A 19,104-nucleotide genomic window follows, 5' to 3' on the forward strand; every position below is an offset into this window, starting at 1 on the left:
TTCTCCGCCACTTTGTGGGGCGTTGAGAAGTTCCGCGGGGTCCAGACTGTGCTGGACGATAGGCCTATTTTGTGTTGTTTTTGTTGTCGTCGTCGTCGTTGTTGTTGTTGTGTGGGTGTGTGCGGAGCAGAACATGTGGTCTGTGACACCGACTGTTGTTGTTATCATGGGTTTCTAAGCAACCAAGAGTGAGTCGGAGGGAGACAGACGTTTGTGCTGGACTTTGCTCCTGGCAGCACAAAGTATTTATGTAAAAAAGAGAGGGAGCGACGGCTCCACAGCTGCGCGGGTTCACGCGAGTGCGGTCACGCGGGTTTCGCGCGGACCTGAGCCGTGCGGTTAATCGCAGGCTTAAAAATGGAAGAGATTAAAATGTTAGAAGTTTTCAGAAAACACACCAGCCTTGAAGAGCGTGTGGAGAAGGCCAGCCCACATCAGCAGCTATGCTCTGGTGGGTGGCTGTCCCCCCACCCCTTGCTGACACAAAACGTTAACTCTTCAGCCTGTGTGCCAGACCATAGACGTAATTGAGGTGGATAGTTGTTAAAAGTCATCTACATTACGCTTGTGGTTGCTTAAATTCAGTACGATGACATGTGAGGTGAAGTGATATAGATAAATATTTAAACTAATGAAGTGCATAGAGGCACTTGACCTGTGTGGAAGACTGTCGTCTTATTATGAACCATTGTTGAGATGTAGAGCACACCTGTGAAAACGACTAATATGCTGAACCCTGTATGAAACATCTAAAAGTACATGATGGAGGAGCTGTGTTGAATATGAAAGTGTAAGACTTTGCCGCTGTGGGCAGAGCAACTACTGTGTGATGTTGCGTTGCAGTTTTTTTTCTGAGCTGATGAGCAAGCTACACGTTATCAGATCAAGAGCTGTCTGGGAACTACTCAAAGAGGGGGAAACAGGGAGTGTGCAGTGTTTCCGTGAGCAGTTTTCCTGCATCTTGACTTGTGTGTAGAGTGTTCATAACATCAGCATCATGTTTTTGATTATTTGTTTGTTGGGTTGAAAAATAGTTAAATAAACTGGTGATCATATTTACGGATCACCATGGCACATATCATCAGCCATGTGATTTATTTTTGCAGATGACAAAGTGAGTGTGAATGTGTCTGACGTCACAGTGTTTTTGTGCGCTGTGTAAAAGTAATTGCCTTTGATCGTGAGTGAGAGCGGTGATTCTGCAGATCACCAGCTATTGTAAAGAAGAAGAAAAAAAAGGGTGAAAAAGAGAATGAACTTATATTGTAGATGAAAAAGAAAAATCATAGGAAAAAGGTTTTGTGTTGATCAGCCAAAAACATCTACAATTTCATTTTCTGCTTTTAAGAAAAGACTGTTCACAAAAACACAGAGAGAGAGAGAGATGTGTGTTGATTAAGCAGTGATGATAATAATGAAATGTCTTAGTTTGTCACTTTCAGGTGAAAAGCAGACCTGAATCAATTTTCCACATGCAGCGGTCGGAAGAAAGTTATAGTTTAACATCATTGGAAACATGCAGGCCAAGTTTCTGGCTGACTTATTTACAGTGCCATGTGTCTCTCAACCTCACAAGCGAGCTCACTCCTCCCTGAAGATAAGGAATGCAGCTCCATGATAAAGAGACAGCAGCAAGTCCTGAGCACAAAAAGTCCCAGCAAAGCAGCAGCAATGTGGATAAACAGCAGCAGCAGAAGAAAGCAAACCCATCTTCCTGTCTGATTGGATGAATTCCACGGAGGGGCGAGCAAGATGGCGGTGGCAGCATGTTGAAATGCTCAAAAAGGACTGAGTGACTCGGGCAAGCCACATGCAGCTAGCATGCTGGCTAGCGACATGAAAGAAATGGACCCTTCATGATGCGTTCAACATGCCAGCGCTGTGGTGGGAAAGGCTCCATCATAAACACGCCCTGCACCGAGGTTCAGGCCAAGAAGAAGAAGACGATGACTTCCAAGCCCAAGAAGGTCAGCCTCAGCGTGGGCGAGCTGATTGTGAAAGCCGTGGCCGCTTCCAAGGAGCGCAACGGCCTGTCCGTGGCCGCTCTCAAGAAGGCTCTGGCTGCCGGAGGCTACGATGTGGACAAGAACAAGGCCCGTGTCAAGACCGCCATCAAGAGTCTGGTGGCGAAGGGCACTCTGGTGCAGACCAAGGGCACCGGGGCCTCCGGATCCTTCAAGATGAACAGGGTTACTGAGACCAAAGCTAAGACGCCCGCCGCGGCCAAAGCCAAGAAACCGGTAGCAGCTGCTAAGAAGTCGCCCAGGAAGGCAGCAGCAGCAGCACTTCAGCCACTAGCACGAAGTCAACCGCATCAGAGGACAATAGTGAGAGTGGCTGTGACTTCACTGTGCATGTGAAGAAAACGTTTGAGGAGAACTGAACAGTTGGAGTTTGACATTTGCCACCTGTGGAGTAAAATGGCAAGAAGAGACAGTGGGACACAGGACAAAGCTGAAGGAGAACTGCCGGCTGTTGGACTGTTGAAGTGGGAGAGGACAACAGAGTGAGAAGACTAGGTGAGAACACATAGGAATTATTTAATGTGGGAAATCAAAATTTGGGTTAGCAAACCTGGGGAAAAGAAAACTGACTGCTTAAGTTGGAAAATTGAGACGGAGTCTGAAACATTGCGAAAATAGAAACATATACAAAATCACACACACACAAGCAGAACATGCATTAACCCTACTAACAATTCCAAACACAAAATGACTCATGAAGACTCATAGCACATTAGTTAAGAAATGATTAAATAATAGCAGAGAAGTGTGTAGGAAAGGCAGCTTTAAGAACATGCTCTGCTGGAGATGCAGCTCCACAGACATGCATTAGACCTGCCTAATAACACAAACACATGTAATGAAAATTAGCTTGTTATCTTTCATCAGTGTTAAAATAGTGTCAATTTAGCAGACACTTGTTATTAAATACTGAATTTATCCAATGCAAAAAATTGACTCTCCAGGTTGCAGGACAACAGTTTAACTTTTGTGGGAAAAAAGATCCTGGTTTGACCAACCAGTGATCAGACAATAAATTTAGTTGTTAAAATGGTAAATTGGGAGAAGCTTCCTGCTTGATTGAGGCAGCACATGTAATTTACTGTATGAGGGAAATTGTCTTTTGTGATACTATTTTGAACATGCTTTTCTGTCGTCCTGTCAACTTAGTGGGTTAATAGCTGATATGCAAATTAGTTGATCGGTTTTAGATTAATGAAAGGTGACTGAATTCTAGTATGAGTGAATGAGATGTGTTGGAGTTGTTGTGTGTTGAGTGGAGACTCTAAAACACTGAGTTTCCTGCTTTGATGTGCGAGTGAATCCTGTATTTAGATACACAACTCTGAATACGTCAGAACAGACTGTTTTGTGAAGTGCATGACAGCATGTCACATGTTTTATGATGAAGGGAAAAGGAAAATTGAATAAAATAGATCTGTGGCCTAAATGAGTGAAGAGCACAGACCTGGTAATTAAACTCATAGCTAATAAGACATTAGGATTATGTTGTGTGTTGTGCAGCTGATGGTTGATTTGGAGTGAATCTAGCTGATGATTTTTCTTTTGTTGTGAAGTCGAGCCTGCCGATTAGTATGATGGTATGATGAACCATGCTAATGGTATGATTTACCTGAGATGAGGAGTTTGTGTCATGACTTAACAAGGCCTTTTTATTTTGATACTTTCACAGTGCACTGAAAGTTTTGTTTGATAATCTCTGTTATTTTTCATTTTTATCTTTTGAACAGGCACTGATTTTGTTTGTCTATTTTCTTTTCTTTAAGCAGATCTGCACGTCGGGAATTAAAAATGCTACACGTCGTCGAGAAAATTGTGCCAAGTGAGTTCTCCACATTTAAATGGACTCTGGAGAAAGCCACTTATTTGGGACAATTATTAAATGACAGTCCCAGTCCAAAAGGATTCAGCGATGTAATCCAAACTAAAGTTCTTCTTTTTCTTTTTGAAATGACGTCATTTTGCTGAGAGTGGAAACTAAATGCGACGATAGTGGAACCTATCAGCAAAGAAAGAAAGAATGAATGCATGAATGAGTGAGTGAAAGGAAAACAAACTGACTGACTGGTAAAAGCTGACAAAAGCTGACAAGACTTTACTGATGTAACACGACTGTGTGAAGTTGACCCCCGCCTGGCAGGGGTGCAGATGAGTCTGTGTGTGCTTCCCTTTACAGAAGCAGAAAGATGACAGCAACACTCGAGGTTGCGTGATGATTTAACATTTTAAATGCCATTTTCTGTGTCTGTGAATTTACTATGTGTGTGTCATTCACTAGCTTGTGTGCTCACAGAGATAACTGTGACAAAGTATGCATACGCCTGCGCAAGCGCTAACATTTGCATTTTCGTTTTTACAGCATTACGGTTCTTCATGTGTTTGATCATGTGATTTATAGGAATACTGGCTAATGTTTCTCTACTACAAGATTTCTGGGTTTATGGGTGAAGAAAACTGTAGTTACAGGCATATGTTGATGGAGAAATTAATATAGTTTGAGACATACTGTGATGAGACCAGTGTTACTGTTTCCACAGCGAGTGTTAACTTTATGGTGTTTTATGGCACCTCTAGAATCTGTTGACCTGTGTCTGACCTCCGTCTGACCACAGTCAATGTGTATTGCTAATGTTTGTTTCTTTGAGAATGCTGTAGTAGATTCAGCTGAAGCGAACAAGTGACATGAGTAAAACAAATAAGAGATTACGGTATTTATGGAATAGTTTATTATGGGCTCATTTGCTGGCCACTTTTGAACCCATAATAATAATATATGAGTGGAGTGACTTTGCTTAAGAGAAGTCACTGATTACATTAATGTTAACAGAGTACATGGGATAATCCATGTCTGAGGTGAATTAGGGTAATAGTTGTAGTTACTGCTTTGAGAAAACCTGCACATGACACTTGTCTTGCTGATGTTGAATGCTTATTACTCTTATGATACAATTGTTTACAGGTATGAAGTTTGATTTCACTTCCAGATTTTGCTTTCCAGGCCGTGATGGTGTGTATGCAGGCTCCTGGGAGAGCCAGGTGTTAAGCAAACTTAATATGCAACACACGCTAACATCTTTTATTGCAGGGTTACGGAGCTACTCCAGAGGAGATGCCCTGATGTTGCCTGGGACATGATCTAGCTAATCTTTTTCTTTAAGACAGGGATCCAGGTTTGGTGTGTTGGCGCATGGGAATGTCCATGCGTCAAGAGGTGGAGTGCAAGGATTAACATTAAACAATGTTTACTATTATTGTTGCAGTGATTTGTGTGATTAGCCGTTTTATTTACAAATATTAAACCTATGCAAGTGGTGCATCCATGTTCAGATGAGGCTTTGATGGCCTATAAGTGAAGTTCACTGAACTAAAGAATGTGGTTTGATGATTGTTGACATGCTCTCCAAATAGAAGTTTTTCTTCTTAGCAAGGAAATACAGGTGCAGCAGTAATCTCCTGAGAAATCTTCAGAGGCCCAGTGAGAAGCGTGAACCATTCCAGGCATAGCTGACAGCCAGGCAGTGGTTGAGGTCAAAGGTCAAGCTGGTTGGGGCCCATCATGAGATCAGACCTTGGAGCCACAGCAAGGACCATGAAACTGCCTGCAAAATAGAGGAGAGGATCGTCCACAAGATGGGAGCTGAGGCCAGGAGAGAGGCTTCAGGAGGATCAGAGATCATCTTCAGCACAGCAGACATCACACAGAGAGCTGTGCTACTGAGCTTCCAGGAGATTTTAAATAAAATGAAAGATTCAATATTGACGCTGAGGAAGACAACTAAGGTGTACGACGTGCTCTGCCTTAAACCTTCAGCAGCGTTGGAACATGAAAACTCGTGGGATGAGGGGAGCGTGCCAAGCTCCATCGACAGCGCAGAAGGAGTTCGAGGATGACATCATGATTCTGTGAAAGCACAGGAACCAGAAGCTATGGTGGTGATGACAGCAGTTTCCTATGAACATCACCTAACGCTGTGCCACTGTACTGTGCATACGATGACACTCTGAAGGCTGCTGGGATCATAACAGCAGTAAGATGACGGAACCCAGCACCCTTTCCACAGAGAGCTTTTTCTGCAGAGCGTGGACAATTAAGGAGTCATAAATATCCCCCTCACAAGACGAAGGTCTGAAGTCAGGTGATGGGGGCTGGTAAGAGGCCATAAAACTAGAGTGCTGAGAGGTCTGCAGCTTGGAAATAGCTGAGACCCATGTTGACGAACAACAAAACCAACTGGTATGTTTGAATGTCTATTCTACATACATTTGGACTCTGGTCCTATGGACAGTGATGGAAACAACTGGAAGAGACATTCATGACGCCCTGCAGAGCTTAAACCACTCTGCAGAGAGACATGTGATGTGCACACCCGGAGGAAGCACCACCAAGCTGAGATGTTTTTGAAAATGTTACTTTTTTAGTTTCACTATTAAATTAACAATTTCTTTGGTTGCTCGTAAGATGCAGTTTGCCATGAGATGAGCTCAATGAATGGGGTAACTGCTAATACATTTATTAAACTGTGTACCTTTTCAGTAATTTAGGGTGATTTGACATATGCTGAGTATAAAAAGGTTTGCATTGAAACTGTCAGACATGAGGTATTCATACCTGGGAACTTTTCAAGCATAAAGGTCAAAAAGGGGGGAAATGTTAGATTTGTATTGTTGATTGTCATTTATGCTTAGAAATATTTACTTATATATGCTTAGAGTTTTGTAATTAGTTGTAGATTGGTAGAGGTTTTGATCCTTGATAGTCTGCAAACTTTGTGTGTATTAGACAGCACTTTGGGAGCATGAGAGGTCATACCGTGTCTTATTGTTTTATGGTAGGATTAACGTAGCTACATCTGTTCTAGTCTAAGTGCTCTTTGTTTAGATGAACTGCAGGACTTCCTCACCGTGTTATCTAGGATGAACCATCTAGGGTGAGGGGGAGGCTACCCTCTTCCTGACCAAGGATGTTTAACCCTTTGATCAGCAGTCCACACACACACACACACACACACACACACACACACAGGCAAGGTACTCTTTGTTTGTATGTAGACGTCGTATGTTAATGAACCTATGCATATTCATGTAACCTCAATAAAAGGACAGTGTTACGGGAGGACGGACGAGACCAACTGGAGTCAAGCGGTTGTCCGGTTCTCTCCCGTGCACGAGTAACATGAAGAACTTTGCCTATTTGTGTCTTGCTTAGCAGTGTAATTATATTGTCTTCAACGTTCCAGCGGATGGGTTCAAGCTACAAACCTATCAGTCGGCTTATTCAGTCTCTCACCTGTCTCCATGTCCATGTCGCCACTGCAGCAGAGAAGTGCTGCGTTTCCCTCACCTCAACCGGTGGCTGCTTCCAGTGCTACATTCACCTCAGCTGTAGCGGCGCCGGCCTCCACAACCACCGCTTCCAGGAGGAGGCGGCGTCCAGGTCGTCACCACGGCTCACAGCAACATGAGGTGGGTGATTGTATTCTGAATCCACGCGCTTTTTCTAAGGACAATATTGGAACAAACACTGCCTTAAAGGTTCATGGGCATGTTTATGAAATGACTAAGACTGAAAAATCACCAGCCAAGTCTTCCACGGAATATCTTATCCCTCTGCACAACTACCTAGCATCCCAGTGTATTGATCATGCTATGAACTTTGCTTCCAAGAAGCCAAATTATAAGACATTTTGCACTGGAAGTGCTAGCCATGAGGCTCAGCTAAGCCACTGTGGGACCGAGATCCAGGCCAGGTTGGAGCCAGGGGCTGAGTTGGAGTTTGTGCAGCCTATTTCAGCGTCAGCTGGCGGGCCCGAGGAGCCCGTCCAGCCTCACGCCACGTCTGCTGGCGGGCCCGAGGAGCCCGTCCAGCCTCACGCCACGTCTGCTGGCGGGCCCGAGGAGCCCGTCCAGCCTCACGCCACGTCTGCTGGCGGGCCCGAGGAGCCCGTCCAGCCTCACGCCACGTCTGCTGGCGGGCCCGAGGAGCCCGTTCAGCCTCATGCTTCGTCAGCTGGAGGGCCTGAGGAGCCCGTCTGGCCACCTTCTGCTTCACCACCTGTGGTTGCCTCACTGTCACCTGGTTCTGCCTCTGCTTCGTCAGGACCAGCTCCAGCCTGTGCTTCGTCAGCCGCAGCTCCAGCCTGTGCTTCGTCAGCCGCAGCTCCAGCCTGTGCTTCGTCAGCCGCAGCCTCAGAGCCTTCGTCCTCGCCTGGTCCGGCCTCGTCAGAGCCTTCGTCCTCGTCTGGCCCGGCCTCGTCAGAGCCTTCGTCCTCGTCTGGCCCGGCCTCGTCAGAGCCTTCGTCCTCGTCTGGCCCGGCCTCGTCAGAGCCTTCGTCCTCGTCTGGCCCGGCTTCGTCAGAGTCTTCGTCCTCGTCTGGCCCGGCTTCGTCAGAGTCTTCGTCCTCGTCTGGCCCGGCTTCGTCAGAGTCTTCAGCCTCGCCTGGTCCAGCCTCAGGGCCTTCAGCCTCGCCTGGTCCTGCCTCAGGGCCTTCAGCCTCGCCTGGTCCTGCCTCAGGGCCTTCAGCCTCTGCTTCTGCCTCGCCTGGTCCTGTTGCGCCAGCTGGAGGTTCAGCCAAGCCAGTCCAGCATCCCTCCACGCCATCGCCTGCAGCGCCATTATCTGGTCCTGCCTCGCCTGGTCCTGCCACGACCCAGCCAGAGGTCGATGCCACGCCCCTGCTCGTCTCGCCCGCCACGACCCAGCCAGTGGTCGACGCCACGCCTCTGCTCGTCCCGCCAGCCAAGCCACCCGACAGGTCACGTCCACGTCCACACTACCGCCGGCCGCCAGCCAAGCCACCCGACGGGTCTTGTCCACATCCACACTGCCGCCGGCCGCCAGCCAAGCCACCCGACAGGTCTTGTCCACGTCGCCGCCGGCCACGGGCCAAGCCACCCGAGTGTGGCCAGCCATGCTTGCTTCGCCACTGCCACCTTCCACATGGCCGGCCCCCTGGACCTTTGGACTATGGACTCCTGTGCCGTCGCCCTCCGGGTCGGCCCCCTGAGGAGTTATGAACTGTTCCCTGTACTCCTGTGCTTTTGATGGACGTTTTGTTTTTGTGGCTTTGTTCCAGGCCCTCCGTCCTGGACCCCCGCCGCCCGCCCTTGGTGGGTTGTTTTTGTTTTTGTTTTTCATGGTTTCGGGCGTCTGGAATCCGCCCTTGAAGGGGGGGCTCTGTCACGGTCCTGGGTCTTATGACCCAGTGTTTTGAGTTTCAGTTCTTTTGATGTTCATAGTGTATGTTTAAGCTTATCAGGTTTCCTAAGTTTATTTGTTATCAAGTTTGTATTATTATGCCTAAGTGTTTCTAGTTATTATTTTCCCCTCGTGTTTCCAACCATGTTAAATCTCCCCTGCTCTTCATGCGTTTCATGTCTGTGTCTTACGTTGTCAAGTTCGGGTTGTCATGTCTGTCTCATTATGTTTCCTGTTTTATTGTGAAAAGGTCTGGTGTTCTGTGTTCATCATGTTCAGTTTTACTCTCCCACTGTGACGTCATTATGTTCATGTGTGCCAGCTGTTTCCTCATGTGTCTCCACTTCCCCTAATCACCTCCTGTGTATTTAAGTCCTCTGTTTTCAGTGTGTGATTGTCAGGTCGTCTGTTGTTCACGCCATGTTCTCCATGCCATGTTTCTAGGTTTCATGTCCAGGTTTTTCCATGTTGTTTGTTTAGTTCTCCCAGTTTAGGTTAATGTTAGTTTTATTTCTGTTTGCCTTGCCCTTTATTTGTACCTTTTCTGCCAGCCTCATTAAACGGCTCGCTTTTTGTTGATACTCAAGTTTTGATCCAAGTTCCTTGGTGTCTGCATTTTGGGTCCACTCTTCACAATACATACAGTCTGCTCTCGCCAGACTGTGACAAATCTACTGCAATTTGAATGAAACACTAACTTTGCTTATGCATAACTGTCATGTGAAGTTCAAATTTAGTATGTGTCTATTTAACATTCCCTGCAAATTGCTCAGCTGTGCATGTGGTCCTTATATTGGGTCGCTAATTCCTGTAACAGATGCGTTGAGATTACACTTCACTTTGTTTTACAGACAATTTGGCAACTTGGGTAACACCAGGCAAAGATCTAAAAAGAAACTTACCGATCCATGTCCAACAATTATTCATAATAAAATTAGAATTTCACATAAATTATGTGAGTTTCTTGTAAGAAACAGTAAAACGGATGTGCTAGAAGACTGTCTTCAAATAAAGGTAAAACCTGCAAAAAGTGGGAGCACTGAGGCAGTTTGATGATATCTATACATGAAAAGAGAAATATCACAAAAAAAGATTACGCAAACAATTCAGACAAGTCCCCATCCAATCAGCGGCAGTGTCACAAAGAAATGGGGTCTTGTCTTTCAACAGGTTTTGATCAAAGAATTGTGAGGACAGGTCCATGAATATCAAAAGCCTTGGCTGATTTAAATGTGGCTGATCTCACATTCAAGGTCATTATCTCATGCACCTCTGGATCAGTCAGCACAGCTGCTATTTTTAGATTTTTCGTTGGAAGTCCTGTTATTTCCCCTTGCACTTGTGCCTCCGCAATGTGCACTTGATCTCAAGTATGTCAAAACAGTGAGTCTTCAACTTGATCTTCATTCTTGAAAAGGTGAATGAAATTGGTAATGAAATCCAGCGAGTGATAAAAGTGGAGCGCAAAAATGATCATCAGTCATGCAAAAAAAAAAAAAAAAAAAGAGGCAAAAATTGCATTTTAAGAGCATCATGTCAACACCATAACCAGCTCCACAGAACTACTGTCAAGTTCTTCACTGCCTATACAATATCAGGTTAATTTTAATATTCTGCTTCTTACTTTTAAGTCTCTCCATAATCTCGCTCCTCTATATCTCTGTCATCTTCTGCACATTGCCACTCCTTCCTATACTCTAAGATCCTCCTCCTCTGTTAGTCTCATTGTACCATCTGCTCACCTGACCACCATGGGCTTCAGAGCTGCAAGCTAACTGGTCCCTCTTCTTTGGAACTCTCTTTTACACTGCATTTGCAATATTGAAGTCTCCCTGTCTCCCAGCCTTAAAACACATCTTCTCTGGCCTCTTCTGTTTGATTTTAATTATATGATGTATTGACTTTTAATTCTGTGATGTATTGAACTGTTTAATACATACTGTAATTTTGTTATTTATTTGCTGTTAAGTTGTCCTTATACTTCAATGTTTTATTTTGTTCATTTTCAATTTCTGGTGAAAGGGAAATGTGCTAAATGTAAGCAGCTGAAACAGGTTTTCCAGCAAACAATATGAAAATAACAGCTGTGGTGGAAACTGTCTGGACATGCCTGAAAAGATGACGTTGAATATGAGGCAGGAAAAATTTTATACAGGTAATTTTATTGATTTGTTTCCAGTCTGTTGTAATCATACATTGGATATCTCCTATAAGCTTGTTAAAAATAAAAGTAAACTAACTGTAATATCAAACAACATAGATAAGATAAGATAAAATAACCTTTATTAGTCCCACACGTGGGACATTTGTTTGGGAAATAGTGTGTCCAGTGCAAAGATTATACAGATGTATTATAATAGTTGCTTAAGAAGTAGAGTGTGTTACCAATGCCCTACTGTCATAATTCCCATGCTCCTCTCTATACCTCTATATGTCAGTGTGAGTGAGGCACATTATGAGTTTCAAAATTGAAAACAGGATATACAATGAAATTCACGAGCAGCATTCACCACAGCAGAAAGCAAAGTATAGACAGTTAATGCATAGTTATAGAGTATATAGAGTATAATTAATGTAACCAACAGAAACTCAAGGCAGTTATACTAACCTGTAATTGTAATTGAACATATTGGACAGACATAAATACCCATGTAACAACCTCATCCTTCCTGCTCTCCTTGTTTCTACTGCAACTTTATGGTCACTTTTAAAGTTAAAGTATGTAAAATGTTTAGTTAGGTGTAGGGTTGGGTATCGTTTAGGTTTTATCCGATACCGGTGCCAAACCGGTACTTTTGAAACGGTGCTCAAACCGGTGCTTAAAGAATGGAGAACACAAAATTGGTCCAAAAACCTCTCATGTTCAGCTGTTTTTTTGTAAAAAGATAACAATGTTAGCCTTTTCTGCAGCTATGGGGCATATATGGTATCACTCTTGGCTGGAAGCAGTGCTTAAACAATGGAAAAAACACAAACTTTGTCCAAAAACCTCTCATGTTTAACTGTTTTCCACTTTTTCTTTGGTCATTTTAGCCTTTTTGGCCAGGGTGAAGGGAGTATCTGCCATCAAACAAGAAGACAGCTGCATGTAGCTATGATGATGTTTGCTAGTTCACCTTACATGCATTAATTTAATAACGTGGTTAGCGTACTCAACGTAAATTACACGCGAACAACATTAAGCTACTCACGCAGAGAAGAACTGTCATGGTCCTGGGTCGGTGACCCAGCGCTTTAAGTTTATTATTATCATTTTCCAGTTTATTATCATGATGATTATTATTGTTTGAGTTCTACGTGTTATATTCGGTCTGCGTCTGTATCTCACGGGACGGGGGGCCCGTCCCGTGTTTTTAATCTGTAGCTCTGCTCTAAAAGAACGTACGTACCTGGACCCGCCTACTATCCTCGGAAACGTAAAATGATTGGCTAGAATCTAAAGTGTATCACAGCTCAGGAAAAAAAAGCACCGAAATAAAGCACCGAAATGTGCACTGCTTTTCAGTCTAGTTACTACCGTTTATGTCAGAACAGGTGCCATCATGGCACCGGATACCGGTACCCATCCCTAGTTAGGTGCCCTAGATTCATTAACACTAATAATCGTCTTTGGTTGAGCTACACAAATGACATGTTACAACACAGTTGGTTCTAGTTGGAATTCTGAGCCCGACCGGTGGGGTCGTTTGTTTTATGAGCAGTACACCCTTTAAATGTCTTCATGATTTAATGTCCCCCAAACAGTTGATTGTGCTCTGAAATCACAACGTCCACATGAATCGTTTTTTTTTTTAAGTTGAAATTTAAGTTAAATTGAAAATGCACCTGGGGATGGCGTTAAAGACGTATTTTAAACCACTGCAGGGTTACGGCTACTGCTTTTCAAGCCTTAGTTTTATTTAAAAAAATTTTAATGGTACTCTCTGGTTTTAATAAATGTTTGCCTTAAAGGCTGTTATTATTTTGTTGTTATCTATTTAGTTGAGGAAGGTTAATTAACTGTTATTGGATTATAATACATTATTCCCTGCGCTTTAGGGTCGGGGGAACGGGTCCTGACTGTCATCTGCACTTATGCGCCGAGTGGCAGTTCAGAGTACCCAGCCTTCTTAGAGTCCCTGGGTGGGGTGCTGGAAGGTGCTCCACCTGTTGTCCTGCTGGGAGACTTCAATGCTCACGTGGGTAATGACAGTGAGACCTGGAGGAGCGTGCTTGGGAGGAACGGCCTCCCTGATCTGAACCCGAGCGGTGTTTTGTTATTGGACTTCTGTTGCTATGACAGCAAGTCCCGGATGGGCTTCGGGGAACCGAACGATCCAGGATCACGCGAAATCGTCAACAATCTCATCCAGCTAACTCACTTAGCGCGGTACGAAGAACAGGCCCCAGGTCTCAGATTTGCTTAAAAACCTTTCATCTAGTTAGAAATCCCAGTCTTCAATTAATTCAATACAAAATATTACATAGAGTGCACTATACAGGTCATCGGATGTTCAAGATGGGCTTTACGTCTACCAACAACTGCTCACACTGCCAAACCAATTCACCGGACAATTATATCCACGCTCTTTGGTTCTGTCCACCAGTTCAGAAGTTTTGGCGCGAGATATGTGAAGACTTATCGAAGTGTCTGAAATGTAACATTCCAACTTCCCCCTTAGTGTGTTTGTTGGGCAGCTTAGATAATGTCACTTCAGAAAAGAATATCGCCCATATGGTTTTCACTGCCCTATGCATAGCCAAGAAAACAGTCCTCATGAACTGGAAAAATAAAAATAATCTTAATTCTAACCAATATAGAAATTATCTATTAGATTACATTAGTCTTGATACAGCCTCTGCCACCACATCAGATCAATTGCTCTGGGCTCCTTTGATCAGCTCCATCACCTAGTGGGGGTGGGGGGTCATAGTTTGGTCCCACCTTCACTGTTGTGATTGGTGTGGGGGTAGGGACAGGCTTAGGGCGTCGAGGGGTTCCCTGGAGGCATCTTCCTTGGGGGGCTCAACCCGGGGTAACGGTCATGTCCGGTTAGGGGCTCTGTTGGCTCTCAAGTGACTGTTTCCTCGCGGTTGCGTGCAGCGGGGTTAGGGGAGGGTCTGTGCTGACGGACGTGGGTTACTGACCTGGTAGCCTGGCTGCCCCTGGGTGGGTCCGGGATGGGCGTGAGGTTCTGGGGGCGCTCCGTCTCTGGGCTGGGACCCGGACCGGGCCTCGGGGGCTTGGGTCCTGGTTGGTGTGTTGCCGGGGTTGTGGGCGGATGGGTGCATGGGGGCCCAGCCCTGGAGCAGGGTGCCGCCGGTGCATCGAGCCACCTGGGGGGCTCTTCAACTGGTGGGGGAGATTGTCACATCTTGCAGGAGCTTTCCTCTCCTCAGGAGCTCCCTCTGCAGGAGGGGGAGATAAAGGAGAGGTGGAGGAACATCTCAGCCTGGGTGTTTATTGTCTTATGTAGTCTAGAAGATGAGTGGATGGTGGGGTGGGTGCAGTTTTCTCTGTGGTGGGGTTGGGTGGACTGTCCCGGGCTCTGTGGGGCCGGGAGGCGCTGCTGCACTGGGCCCCGGTCTGGATGGGCCTGGGCCCCCTTTCCCTGGCGGGTCGCGGAGTATGGGGGTGCCTACTGGGGTCAGCGGGGGAGCTGGCCCCAGGGAGGGGTCACTTGCCCCTCCCTTCCTTCCCTCCCCATCTCCAGCTGCCTCCCTCTTCCCGCTCCACCACAACCACCCACACATGCAGGACCTTGGAGTAGGGGTATGTCACCAGGGTGCAGAGGAGGCTACCCCTTCCCTCTGTCCCCTTCTGGCTGCCTCTGCCTCAATTTTATCCCACAACTTAGACATTCACATTACTCACACTCTCATTACACATACATATAGGATCTTGGGGGTGGGCACGATACACGGACTCCAAAGTACCATCAGGGTGTACACCCCACCCCTGGCGTCGTTGCCCACCTCTCAATGTTAAATACACGTAGACATTGAGGGCTAGCAGGAGGGACCATGCGCTTACCTGCTGCTCTCTGGCAGGTAGCTCCATGCCCTCCTGGGTTTTAAATGCACCTTAGAACACACATGCATCAACACTACAATGAGCGGGTGGAGGGAGGTTTGGAGTCTTCTCTCACCCCCATTCTCTGCGACCTGCTGGAGCGGGGGGCTAGGAGGAGGAGTTGGCCGTCCGACTGCGGTCTGGAGTGTGGGGCCTTCCTGCTGCTGCGGAGTCGGGGCGGTCTGCCTCCCCCCACCGCAGGGAAAAGGGTAAAAGGTCTGGGTGCAGTTCCCCCCTCCAGGGGCAAGGGTACCTAGACCCGGTTTGTAGAGTACGCTTGGGGAGTGTGATCGTGTGTACAGCGTCTCTTTATGTCTGTCTCCACGTTGGTTGAGTGTGGAGTAAGTGCATATGAGAGCATGAGGGTGGCAATGGATGTTTGTATCTGTGTGTGCCTGTATGTCTGTGTCTATATGTCAGGTTGGGTGTCAGGCGCCACCTCTCTGGGGACATCTCAGGCCCTCCAAGGTTTGGAGGCCTATCTCCCCCTACCACCACTTCCCCTGCCAGTGGCGGTCCCCCTCGGACATCGGTGCGTTGGTGGTTCTTTGTGTCCGGGGATGGGCGTCCAGGTACACACCGGCTCACTCCTTGGCGGCCGCTTATCGGGGCCTGGAGCCTGGGGCTCGCTCGGGCCACTTCGGAGGTGGGGTGCCCCCGGCCTCTCGGCCTGGGGCTCGGTCACTCAGGCGCAGCTGGCTGCCGGCGGAGCTCACGGGTGCGTCACTGCAACTCCCCCTGGCTTCTGCTCCGCGGCTGCTGAGTGAGCCCTCATCTGGGACTCTCCTCAGCTCTTTCTGGGACAGTGGCGCGGCTGCCCCTCTGTTGGTCTTCCTTGGTCTCTTGTGTTCTGGGGGCCTCTGGATGTCTGGAGTTTTGATCTCCTCCATACCTGCTTCATGCCCTGGAGGACGGGGCTGTGGCCCCCCCACACCCTCTAGCAGATTATTACATGAAGGAACCTTTAAAAAAAAAAAAACAAGCGCGTCCATGCTCACAGGTGTACGCACGGGTGATCACACCCACAAACTACACCCTTTTTGGCTCCTACCTCAAAGCACACTGTGTTCTGTTGATCTTATGTGCTGCACAATAATGTTTAATATTTAGTATTTACTGTCATATTCCCATATATCATTGTGATGTTGTTTATTCTATTACTCTTGTTCTCTTCTGCTTGTTTTCTTTTTTCTTTCTCAGCAGGTGATCCAGGTGATTGATATATGCATTTTTTTTCTTTTTATTTTTTTTTCTGCCCGTTCTGTTGGTTTTTGTCTTTTGCCCTTCTCCCCTGTCCCTCTTCTCAGCTGTTTCTCTTTCCCTCTTTCTTTCTCCCCTTCTTTCCCCCAGTCAAGTCTGTCCCGTATTCAGTAAGTGAAAATAAAATAAACAATAAAAGGTGAATCAAACGGACCATTACGGCAAGGCTGGGATGGTCAATTTGGTAAAGTAAATCCGTTGGGCATCTTTCTTTGCCTTTAGACAACAATTCTGATGGCAAAAGAGCCAAACGGGACAGGCCAAAAAAAAAAAAAAAAAAAAAAAAAAAGATTCAGCATTTCTGATGGGGCTTCAGCAAACAGCAGATGGATCAACTGAAGGTCAACTGTGTCTCTCAGGTCCTGCGTCAGGATGCTGGAATTTTCAGGGACATGACTTTCAGATACTGTTCATCTAGTGTAGATCGTTTATTACGGGTGCCACTTCTTCTTTTATCCTTCACTTACCTCATTTTTTTAAGGGCACACTGCAATTCCAGGTTTTCAGCTAATTACTCTTTTGGAATCACCTTGTTGGTGCAAAAATAATACTTCATGACTGTCAAACTGTGTTAGCATTGGCACTTTTAAAGTGGGAAATGGGAGCAAATTCTGTGTTTTTGTTATAGGGTGCTAGTAACTTTCCTTTTTGATGAAGCGTGAAGTTAGGGCTGGATCAGGTGACCCTGAATCTTCCTTAGTTATGTTGCAATAGGTCTAGGCTGCTGGGGGATTCTCATAATGCACTAAATGTTTTTCTTCTTCAGTCACCTTTTTCACTCATTATGTGTTTATACACCTGTGGTAGAACTTGACTTAAGTAGCCAAAGAAGTGCAGGAGACAGATGCTGTCCAGTGTAGAAAGTGATTCATTCACCATATTGTGACCAAACAATATTTACAAAAATAAATAAGAAACTCAGCTCCATAGTTAACTCAGTACAAATAAACATAACTGAACTTAAACCAAACTAAACTAAGGTCAAAATGCACACAGCTACACTGACCTGGTCGTTTCCCTAAACACCTGCATTCATCTGCTTAAATAGTCCATTCACCCCTGGACTATTCCATTAGGTAGGTGAGACAAACATTTCAATACTCAAACCTATACTGCTACTCCTTCCTAGCAATAAAACTCTAAGGTATAGTCAATACATATTACAACAAATTCATTTTCTACAAGCACTCTAAAATCAGCTTTATTAAATTACAAAGATTCTCCCTTCTTCACCTGGTCTCTTCCTGTGACCTCAGATTAACCAGGAAGTACTATAGGAAATAAAACCATATTTCCTCCTTTTGTTCCTGGAACACAGGTAGGTAAGGTGAGTTCAGACTGCACAAATTAACAGTTAAAATAAATAACATTTTAACTTAACAAACTTTGTCAGAATTGATTTAAACCAAGATGTTATGTTATATAATCTGTAAAAGTGCAAAACATAAACAAACCTGGGATAGATGTTTTGCACTAACACAGTATAGATATGAGATATGGCTAAATCAAAAAGAGAATGTTAACTAAGACTTTGGACAAATGGTGTTCTCACCCACTTTGTCACAACACCTCTCTGCATTTAATTATTAGTTAGGCCCCTCTTCTGTTTGGCCTTCAGTTTGGATTTGGGAGACAGACGCCATCTCTACTTGTAAGATTAGGCTTAAAACTTTCATTTTTGCTAAAGTGTACAGTTAGAGCTGGATCAGGTGACCCTGAATCCTCCCTTAGTTATGCTGCAATACGTCTGGGCTGCTGGAGGATTTCTTCTTCAGTCACCTTCTCCACTCACTGTGTGTTTATACACCTCTCTTCATTTAATTACTAGTCAGGTTTTCTCTGTTTTCTTTGTATTATTGTAAGATCTTTACTCCTTAAAATATAGTGTCCTGAGGCAATTTTTGTTGTGATTTGGTACTATATAAATAAAACTGAATTGAACTGAATAGTAACAAAATGTCAAAAGATAAAAAGACAAAACAATGATTCATCCATTGACTTGGGTACCTTTTACGTAGCTTAAAACAAACAAACAAAAAATACTTCCCTGAAAATGATTGGTTACAAAGAGTGGACTGAAAATGAATGAACAAGAAAGTCTGTCTCCTTTAAGCAAAATACTAAGAAGTAAAGGAAACTGAGGTAAAAAGACCTTTGCACAATGGTACACTACAGTAGAAATATAAACTCATACTGCTTTGTAGGTACTGCAAAGCCACTACTAGTATATTATTTAAAAATGAAAGCCACCACCTTAATTTTAAGGAACTGCCAAATCTAATAACTGAAACTTATGAAAGATTAAACCCAGATTGTAGAGCTTTCATTTATAAAGAGATGCAAATCCAGTCACTTTATTGGCTTAATCATTCTCATAAATCATTAACTCTGGGTCTTGAAATCCTAAAAACACTATACTAAGTAAAAAATCTGATAAAATGATGGGTGCCAGTTGTGATTATATTAGAGCTAACCCATGACATTACATAGAAAAAAGTGTGAAATGGCAGTGAGATGGCTTCAGAACATGTTATTAAAACACAACAGAATTTATAACAATAAAACAAAAATCT

The 19,104-nt window shown here is 44.9% G+C and overlaps 1 pseudogene; it reads left to right on the top strand.

The window, feature by feature from the left end:
- Nucleotides 1-1,856: 1,856 nt before the first annotated feature.
- Nucleotides 1,857-2,435, top strand: LOC146611110 (histone H1 pseudogene; annotated as a pseudogene).
- The last annotated feature ends 16,669 nt before the right edge of the window (nucleotides 2,436-19,104 follow it).

The sequence above is a fragment of the Diplotaxodon limnothrissa genome, linkage group LG20 (genome assembly GCF_057381915.1).
Source record: "Diplotaxodon limnothrissa isolate DT_005_m linkage group LG20, D_limnothrissa_male_GT1.1, whole genome shotgun sequence".
NCBI classification, from domain to species: Eukaryota; Metazoa; Chordata; class Actinopteri; order Cichliformes; family Cichlidae; genus Diplotaxodon; species Diplotaxodon limnothrissa.